Genomic DNA, 10,519 nt, shown 5'->3' on the forward strand with positions numbered 1-10,519 from the left:
GTGTTGAAGTTGAAGAGCCATCTCATAAGGTAACTCTGGCTTGAACCTTATAAGGTGACATTTAATCCAATCCAATGAATCATTGTTAAAATGAGAAAACTCAATTTGGTGGGCTTGCTTGAATTATCTACCAATAAGTGAAAGAGGCCAGAAAGGTTTCTGGAGAAAAGCCCAAGTTTTGAGTTGAATTGGCTAGACTTATGTCCAATTTCTTTGCTTCATACTTGTGATCCAAAAGTCATTTCTCAAGTGGAATTAGAGCTTATGACAGTTTTTAGGGTTTTATTTTGAAAAAATGACAAAATAGATAAATAATAAGATTTATGGCAATTAACATCACATGCATATGACTACAAATTTTCAAATCTCAATTTTACCCTTGTCTAGTTTGTAGCTTTTGTTATTGATGAAACTACAAATACGTGACAAAATCGTAAACAATGACAGAGTTGGTAATTGTTGATGTCTTAATTCTCTACTTTTCTCTCTAATCTATTCATTTGAAAAACTAAAAATAACCACCTTTCTCAATGCAAATTTTATTAGTAATTTAGATTCTATTAACCATTTTTCGAATTAATCTCACTTGAATTAAATATCCATATATTATCAAATTTTCTTTATCTAATCAAATTTTAAATTTATTCAAATGTTTGAGTTATTTTTTCATTGTTTTATACATATTCCTAATAAATTAACAATATATTTTTCCATATTTTTAAGATTTAAATTGTTTTGTATGTGTTATTATATTCAATTGTACATATTTCTTATTTAGTCACTATTTTAGCGGACATTTTGATAGTATCTTACTTTTCCTTGGTTCATATGTTTAAAATATTAAATACATTGTTAGTGTAGGACTTTATTAATAACCAAGATATAAATAGAGCTTGATTAAAAACTTAGATATAAATATAATGAAATTGGAGAGCTTGATTAATAACCAAATTAATTCTATTATAATCTAACATGTCCAATTCAAAACTAAAAATGAGCGTCATTCCATAATTTTTGCCTTCTTTTGCAATTTAAATTTATTTTTAATATTCACGTTAGAGTTTAATAACTACTCCACGAATTGATTTAAAATAAATCAATATCTTCCTTATTTTTCTCCCCTCATTGATTCAAATTCATTATCTATTTTGATTTGATTTAACCACTTTTTGAATAATTAATCAATTTTTAATTTGTATATCATCATTTTGATTTTAATTTATAATATATCTTTAGAGTTTACATTATTTTATTTGTTTTTTATTATTTTAAATTTGGATTAAATTTTTTATCTTGATTAAGATTTTACTTAATATTTAATATTATTATCCAACACAGTATATTTCATTTAAATTTGATCATTTTTTGTATTTTTTAATCATCTTTTATTCATTATCGTCTTATTATATTATTATAAGATTAATATGTTTTTTTGACAAAATTTGAATTTTATCATTTTTTGTACTTTTTAATCGTCTTTTATTCATTATCATCTTATAATATTGTTATATCATTAATTTGTCTTTATACCTCTACAACTAACTTTCGATTTGTTTAAATGTTTGTTACAAATTCAATTGTTTTTTCATTATTTTATACATATTTGTTATAAAATTATTTGATTATTTTGTTATCACTTTTCCATTCTTTCAATTCTCAGATCTTTCTTTCGATCATTCTCTTTTCCTTCTCAAATCTTTCTTTCGGTCATTCTCGAGGTTAAGAGATCTATAAGCACTACAAAAATGGACCTTTTGCCGACGCTACAAAGTGTGCCTTTGAAAAGCATTCTAAAATGTCGTAAAAAACCGTCGGGATACCTTATCCCGATGGTTTTTCGTCTATACCGACGCTATTTAAGTTCATGGTTTTACATGCATGGCATCAACATAGATTCTCTACGCTAGCGGCATTCATATGTGTCGGTAGATGCTTTCCCAACCCTTACATTTTGTATGCTCGAGATATTTTGTTTTTACAGACGTTGACGTTTTATACATATGCACATACACATGCACACACGCGCACACATGAACAAAAACCACAACCCAGTCCATGTTTAAAACGTAACAAAAACAATTCAAACCTAGTATTCAAAACAATAAAAAAAATTCCCTCCCTTTCAATTTCGATTTAACCTGCCGCCCTTTAAACAATTTTTGCAATTTTTTTCGAAACTGATTCAGGCAATTTTTTTTAATCTCCTTTTCAATTTTGATTTAATCTGCTGCCTCAACACACTCCTTTTTTTTTTTTTTTTTTTTAATTTATTTCCTCTCCAGTGCTTTCACAGATTTCAATTCTCTCTTATTTTTTTTATTTCACTCCATCAGTTTCACATATAATTTTTTTCCCAATCAAACACAATTCCACCCAATTCCTTCTCTCTTTTTTTTTTTTTTTTTTTTTTTCTTTTCTCAAAAGAACGACACGGAGAAAAGCTCTAATTAGAAAAATTAGACTCAATAAAGAAGGCAATAGACGAAAAAAAATACAATATATATCCAATCTAGAGTCTAGACTCTAATACCAAATGATATGAAAATCCTAAATTTGAAAATGTAGAACTTAAATGTTGAATCACTAATATCAAATTCTAAAATCCCAATCCAAAGGGGTAGGATTAGATTTGGATTAAATAAAGAAACTAGTTCCTTACTCCAAATTCTAATCCTCCAGCAAGATGATAAGACTTATCTATTCTTGACATGCAACACTAATTAAAAAAAAACTCTGACATCTACTAGAAAAAATTTTATTAAAAAAAAACCCTAAAAATACAAACATCAAAACACCACCCTACAATCTTTTTTCTACTTAATTAAACGGACTTAAAATGTCCATTTTACCCCTAACTAAAAAAAACTAACTCAAACAAAACATATATGGGTCAAATAATGAAAATACCCTAAAATAAATTAATAAAGTTCAACCGTTTTCATCTTGTAGCATCAACTAAAACTAACTATAATGAGAATCCTTCAACTGAGTTCATCTCCTCTTGATTGTGAGAATTCAACACTAATTATAGCTTCTTGACCCTTAAGTGTGTGATTGGTGTTGAAGGTAAGACAATGATGTCCTGGAGGATTCTGGCTAAGTTCAATTAAAGAGGGAAAAAAATATGAATTGTGTTTGAAAAATCATTCTGGAAACAGTTCAATGTTTTTTTTTTACAAATTTTTCTAAAACTAATTTCTAAAATTGCGACCAAATTATTTATAAAAATCAATATTATGTACATTCCTTGTATTGTTTAGTTTAAATTCGTTGCCTTAAAAACAATAATAAATTACTCCTTGTAATATTTCAAATGAGTAATTGTTGAAATATTTTTAAATATGGTAAAATGTCATCATCTATCAATTTCTATATTACTATATTAATTTATAATAAACTAAATATCTTAGTCAACTTTTTTTAGTACAATAATTAAGTTGAAGGATCAAATCTCTGACTTCTATGGTAGAAGATCATGCAAATTACCATTAAGTTCGGTTCAATTTAATATCTTAGTAAACTTTCCTTAGCAATAATTGATGTTATTCCCCTATTTGAGGTCTAAGATTTGATCTTCATCATCACAATTTTTTATTATACTAAAATTGAAAGTTTAAGTTTTTATTGTGGAAATTATATTTGATTGAATAATTTTGTATTAACTTGAAGATTTACCTATATAGAAAGGAAGATAATCGAATTTCTTAATTATAGCCTAAATATATGTATAATACATAAATCAATGGAAACAAGAACTCACAGAGACTCTGAAAATCAATTGATTGAATTAGCTGACTCACTCTGGAAAATCAACTGAATTGGCTGACTAAATTAAACTAATTGGACTGACTAAATGAAACCAAACCAAGTTGAGAAAATTTGACCATGTGTGGCTGTAACGGTTAGAGGTTCACGTATGAAGAATCTGAACAACAAAATTGGAGTGAATTTATGCATAATAGAAAACTTTTAAAGATTGGGCTCTAATACCATGTAGAAACTATATTTAACGGAATAATTTTTTGTATTAACTTGAGATTTAGGATTTAGGATTTTGTATTCATAAATCAAGGCCTAAATATCTCAACATTGATTAAACCCAACTTTTTGAAAAGAAAATATTGCCATAGTGTAATATATATATATATATATATGAAAAAAGTATAGAAATTTATAAGAAACAAAATTCAAATCCATAATTCAAGAATTTATTTGGGTTGCCACTGTAATTTTGAAGAATCAAATAATACTCCGCGTGTGGTAATGTTTCTTCGTTTGCTATATATTTTGTGTACAGACGTACACGAGGTGGGATGGAGAGGGAAACGCTTCTCTCTCCCTGTCCCCTCTTCCATATCAATCTTTATTTCTACGAAATTTTTCGGAGATCAAAGTGGGAATTCTTCGTGAGAAAAATTTTCATTTGGTTCTTTTTAAGATTTTTCTATTTTCTAAACTAGTTCTTAAATTTATTCTCAACCCAATAAAATTTTCTATATTAACGGAGTCATTTTCAATACATTTTATATTCAAATAAAATACCTTAAAATTTTCTAATAATAATAATAATATATGTAAAACAATATAATTAAAATATTTAATCTCATAGTTTTTATAAGTTAAAATTTAAATATTACAATATTATAGTCTAGCTTCAATTTAAATATTACAATATTCATCATATTAAAAATTAAAAAAAAAATCTTAAATATAAAAATATCCATATCTTAAAAATGTATAAAAATATGAAAAAATTAGGATGAAAATTAGAAAAGAGTTAATTGTTGAAGCTATGGTTTTTCTAATTTCGTGGGATCTTCCGTTACATTGCAATGCAAGCCACCATTCGCTGTTAATAATACTTTTCAATCTGATATTCCATTGAAATCAATTTAATTTAATTTAATATTAGTTATTTTTTATTTTTTAAAATTTAATTTTGGAGTCCACTGTATTTATTTTTCTACTTCAGTTTTCTTCATTTTGTTTGTGAGACCAACCCAATTTGAATTGTTTTTTAATCATCTTGGACAAATATTATCGATGAGGAAATCATCATATTTCTATTTAATTTCAACAATAATTTTACTAAAAACAGAATAAAAAATAGAACGGGTAAAGGCATGGAATCGAAGTTCTTTACCATTGGATTCTTCCTTCGTTCCAATTGGTTTGTTGACTCAGTCCCCATTATGTTAAGGGCCCACCTCTTTCCCATCAAAATGCAAACCGGTTTTGAATTTCATTTCGCAAACAACTCGATCATCCAAAAAATTGATAAATTCAATCCAATTCGTATGATTTGAATTGGGTTATCAACTCATTTGGATTGAGTTGGGTTCAAATAAATAAAAATTTGATGAATTAAGCTGGTTCATGGGTTTACTTAAACCAAACCAACCCGAACAAACCCGAATTTATTATTAATTTTAAAATATTTTTATATTACTTATAACACAATTATTTATACATATATTGATTTTAATTTTATTTAATTTCAATATTTTTTTAATAATTTATTTTTCAACCGTTTTTTTTTCCACTTTTTTCATTATATAAATTGAAATTGAGTAGTTAATCTTAATTCAATATATGAAAATAATTAAATTAGATTTTTACATATTTATGTTTTGCTTCTTTTTAGAATAAAATTTTAAGTAAATGACCCGATTAACCCAAACTAACCCAACCCAAATATTTCATGGTTGGGTTGTTTTTTTAGAGTTATTTGGGTTGAAGAAATTTACAACCCGAACAATTGAGTTGGGTCTAAAAAGTCTTTCAACCCGATCCATGAACACACCTATCGGATATTAGATTTATATATCTCACTAAATTTGTCAATAAAAAATTAACATATAAAAATGTCAAACTATTTATAAAAATAGCAAATAAATACTAATAGACTTTTATTAATCTCTATCCATTTCTATTAAAGAAAATTAAAATTTTGCTATTTTATATAAATAGTTTCCTTTTTTTTTTTTTTTTTTTTTGAAAATCCCTTTAATTTTTTTTTTTTTTTGAAGGTATTTTAATTTTTTTGGGATTAACAAGACGAATAGAATCATTTTGAAACAAACATTTAAAAAAATAGCAAACATATTTCAAAATTAGAGAAATAGCAGAATGGACACTGAAAATCCCTCGGGAAGATATATCATTTAAATTTGCTGACAAAGATACAGTTACATTAAATGACACCAGGGACATTTTTGGAAACCTACTAAGGGTACTATCGAAATAAAAGAAATATGAAGCACATGCGGGAGAGGTTGTTTGCTAAAATTCTTAAGAATTCTTTTTATCTTGCCATGTTTCCAAATGCAACCTTAAAAGTTGTTATATGGCAACATTTTTTTTTTTTTGAGTGATAAAGTGCGATGCATAAGAATCTAATCTTAAAAGTTGCTATATGATCAAAATTCCCTTCTTTCCAAATACAACTGTCACATCCGGTCCCAAATTATCCTACCTGAACTTAGGACGGATTGCGACGACAACAAGCCTCAAGCGTGCAGTGGAGTCTATTGTCAAACTGAAACTTACTTGAATTGAATACTTTGTTTACTACATACCACAACCATCTGATTACATTCGCTAATCTCTGTTGAAACTCAAGAACAACTTGGTGGGGAAAACATTTGAATAAAGGTTGAGCTAAAAATGCCCAATGTGTGGTGAGTTTTTAGAAAAATAATTTGAGAAAATCACAATCATGCTAAATAGAGATACAAGTTCCGTAAATTGATTTAAAACATGAGCATTTTCAAGAGAGTTAACATGTATGGAATATCGTAAGCATATTCTTGCAATCATAAGCATAAACTGTAAATCGATGTAAAACATGAACAATTCAGAAGTTTGATAATTATTGCATAAATAAAATCGAGCATTCTATAGTAAATGTAAACGTGAACTTGTAGAGGTCCTTCACCGTTGTCACACCTTGTACCAGATTCCCCTTCTTAACGTAGAACGAAGTGTGAAGACATTTAACATCACTTCTCTCTATGACATCTAACATCCCAACTCTTAACATATCCTGTACTCAAGATCAAACCCAGACTTTCAAACCCAATTTAAAAAATAATCTACGTTCATTGACAAAGTTTAGGAATTTGATTCAGTTTAATTCACAATATTGTTTAAAAAAAATTTACAAACCAACGGTAAGGATTATTTTGAACAAAACCTCCCATGAAATGTAACTCACAAGTTTTAGCTATTCTGGAATACTCTCAAATACATGTATAAACAATATAATAGATGTTTAACAACACTAGTGGCATTTAGAGGCTCAACAAACACTGAGAACTTTGTCGCTACCTGAGGGTGGGGAAAAACATAAAATATTGAAAACATGAGCTAAAACCCAGTGAGTGGTAGTTTAATATAAACATAAGCTATCGCTTTCTAAATCATCAATAAAGTTTATCAAATCATTTAGTAAATCATTGAACAAAGTATAACAGATTCAACAACATCTCAAACACATGCTAGTAAAACAATGGCATGATCAACTCTCATAAGCACATTATAAAGCATTCAGCCGTTATCAGAAAACCACACAAACTCTGTACCAAAATATTGGTTTACAACGGTAGGTTACTCTGGACAAAGAATGCCCCCTGCGGTGTAAACCAAATCACAAGGTCATACGTGCACGCAGAGCTGCCTCAAAGCTAAGCATAGATACACGCCACAGGTCTAGGTTACTCTGGATTCTACTTTGGCCACATTTGAACCCGGTGGTAGCCCCCTGATAGCCTGGGTGGCACTACAGATGCAGGTTCCTTTGGACTTCCTAGTATACTCTAGCCACATCTGACCTTGGTAGCCCTTGATCGCCTGAGCAGTGCTACTGAAACATATTCAAGTAGCATGGAAAAATAACCATCTCTCGGGAACAAGAACCAATAGTTTGAAACCATTTGCATAACCATTCAACAACCTTGATTCCACCATCAAGAGGTTTTCATAAAAATCATACAAATCACAAGTATGTAAACTCCGATTCCAAACTACATTTTGATAAATCAAGATCATATAAAACCATCGAGAGTTTAGAAATCATAATTTAAACATTTTTGAAATGTTAGACAAGTAAAATAGATCATGTCATCACATTTCATAAATCATATCATACTATTATATATAATTAGTTTCTATATCAAAACATTCGAAAGTAAATCACTCGCTGTTAATCGACTCCTCAGATTTTTGGTTCATTTGTCCTGAAATTATATTGATAATCCTCTAATTATCCTTCACATGACCATAATCCAATTATTTGAAAATTATTCTTCAAGTATAACCAATTTCACTTAAACTTTTCCTAAATCCCTAATTTGATCCAAGGTAGAATCTGCTTTGTAATTTGGTCCTTTAATTTCCCTAAAATTAACTCAAGACCTTAAAATTAATCTTCAATAGGAACTAATTCTATTCCAATTTCCCTTAATTTTCTCATTAACTCTAATTAGGGTTTAGTTTAAATTAACTGCATAATCAACTTCAAAGTTGACTTAGTTTCCAATTTCTTCTAATTTCAGGTTTAAGATATCATAACAATATCAATTGGATCCCTAATTATGCTTGAGAACACCTAATTAACCTAAAATTGATTTTCTAGCTTTTAATGATGGACAATAGATGACAGACAGAAGTCAAACATAAAAGTAAACTCTTTCTTCATCCTTCAGCCCAAAAATTTTCGGATTTGACCTCTGTTTTTCCGGTGAGCGTTTCAGACTTAAATTCATCATTTTTCGGCCATTTAAAGCTCAATTAACCTATGAAAACCTTTTACCCATTCTCTTAAGTAACTTACCTCAAAATTTGGACGTCCTAATTGCCCTAGAACTCCCGAATCAACCAATCTTTCCACCGTGCCCCTGTTTTTCCAGCGAGAAGTTGCAGATTTTTTAGAGCTTAAAATAAAACATTCCAGCCAATACGATCAAATAAAAGACAATATAACTCTAGAAGGACCTTAGAAGTAACTTACCCTTAAAGTTGGAGTTTTGAATTAGCTTCTAACTCCACGGATTTTCTAAAAACCCGAGCATCCTCTGTTTTCGCGATAACTCTAGTGCCACTGTTTTTCTTCGTTTCCTTTACTTCTCCAGCAAAATTTCTTCAAATCAAGCCTCTTACGAGCTTCTTCTTTACTTCCTCTTTAATTTGTTGCATTTTGTCCAATTTTCCTTCACAAGAAAGGCCGCAATTCGAAAATTTCTTCCTCCTCTTTTTAAACCGGCCGAACACCCCAACTCTCCAAATCCTTGCTTATTGCCCGATTGCCAGCTCCAGCTTTGGGTTTTTTCATGTATTTGGATGACTCTCCTTTCATCTTTTGGGCACCCAATCAGAAAATTTGAGGAAGACAACCCAATTTGTCCAAATTTCATTCCTTTCATTTTTTCCTTCCTTTCTCTCGGTCCATCCAATTCCCATCCACTTTTCCTTCAATTTCTGGCCCAAATCGAGTCCTACAAGCCAACAACACCTCCAATTCACCATTAAACCCTTGAAATTTCTAAAATTGACGATAAATCAAAAGTATTGATTTTTTTGTTGACTTTGACTGTTGATTGTTGATTTTGACTTATCCGAACATGTCTAATTCATCATTGAATTTACTTTACATGCTTAACTAGGTTCGTTATCCTCAAATTATTCCTCGAATCCTTATTTCTTTTTCCTAAATGAAACAAAAGTCAGTCCAAATATTTTTTATTTTTAATTATAAATCTTAAAGAGAGATCCACGCCAAATTTTATATCAAGTCATCGAGTTCAATCTCAACTATATGCTTCCTAATATTCTAAGAAAGAGTATAAGAAGAGAGGGCTTACAACCATAAACCTATACCCCGACATGGTCATATTAATACGAAGAAACTCAACATATATAATAGAGAAACATGGTCATACTATACACCGAGTAAGCCCAAGATGGATAGCAGAGCAAACATGGTCATACTATTATCTGAGTAATCTCATGGTAAATAGCAGAGAAAACATAGTCATATGTACACACAAAGTAACCCTCAAAAGGCAAACACCCCGACACACAGATGAAAGCCTATGTGTGTGCCAAAGTGGATCTCAAAGACCTCATGTAAATCATGACTACACTATGGAAACACATTCACAGTAGTGTAATGGGAAATCACCATAGATACAACGATTTAGTGGTTTGAAAACCATTTTAATCTTAAACGCATGTATCTGCCTTTTTAAAAATCTTGCTTTTAAAACATATAATCGTGTTGATAGCATGAATTTACTTGAAAATCTTGATAATCATCTTAAAAAATCATAAGATAAATCTTCTAAATCATTTTAAAACATAAAATCATGGAATTGGTAACTTTTTTTGAAATCACTTATGGATGAAATCTCGTAATATTTTGCTAATAATAAAGTATTCCGTAAAATAAACCACTCACCAAACTTTTGACGTGTAAAATTCGGATTTGTACGTGGTTTCAATCCAGCTTCTTCTCCACTTC

General features: G+C 29.3%; 1 long non-coding RNA gene across 1 annotated transcript; it reads right to left on the bottom strand.

Moving 5' to 3' along the window:
* Positions 1–7,413: 7,413 nt before the first annotated feature.
* LOC150031656 (uncharacterized) lies at positions 7,414–9,457 on the bottom strand. The gene is made up of 3 exons (XR_016525679.1): positions 9,011–9,457; positions 8,834–8,897; positions 7,414–7,864 (listed from the first exon to the last, which is right to left on the bottom strand). It is a non-coding gene; the product is annotated as an uncharacterized LOC150031656 (long non-coding RNA).
* Positions 9,458–10,519: the final 1,062 nt, after the last annotated feature.

This window comes from Benincasa hispida, unplaced genomic scaffold (assembly GCF_027475165.1).
Source record: "Benincasa hispida cultivar pf3 unplaced genomic scaffold, pf3_genome.v1.1 HicScf102, whole genome shotgun sequence".
NCBI classification, from domain to species: domain Eukaryota; kingdom Viridiplantae; phylum Streptophyta; class Magnoliopsida; order Cucurbitales; family Cucurbitaceae; genus Benincasa; species Benincasa hispida.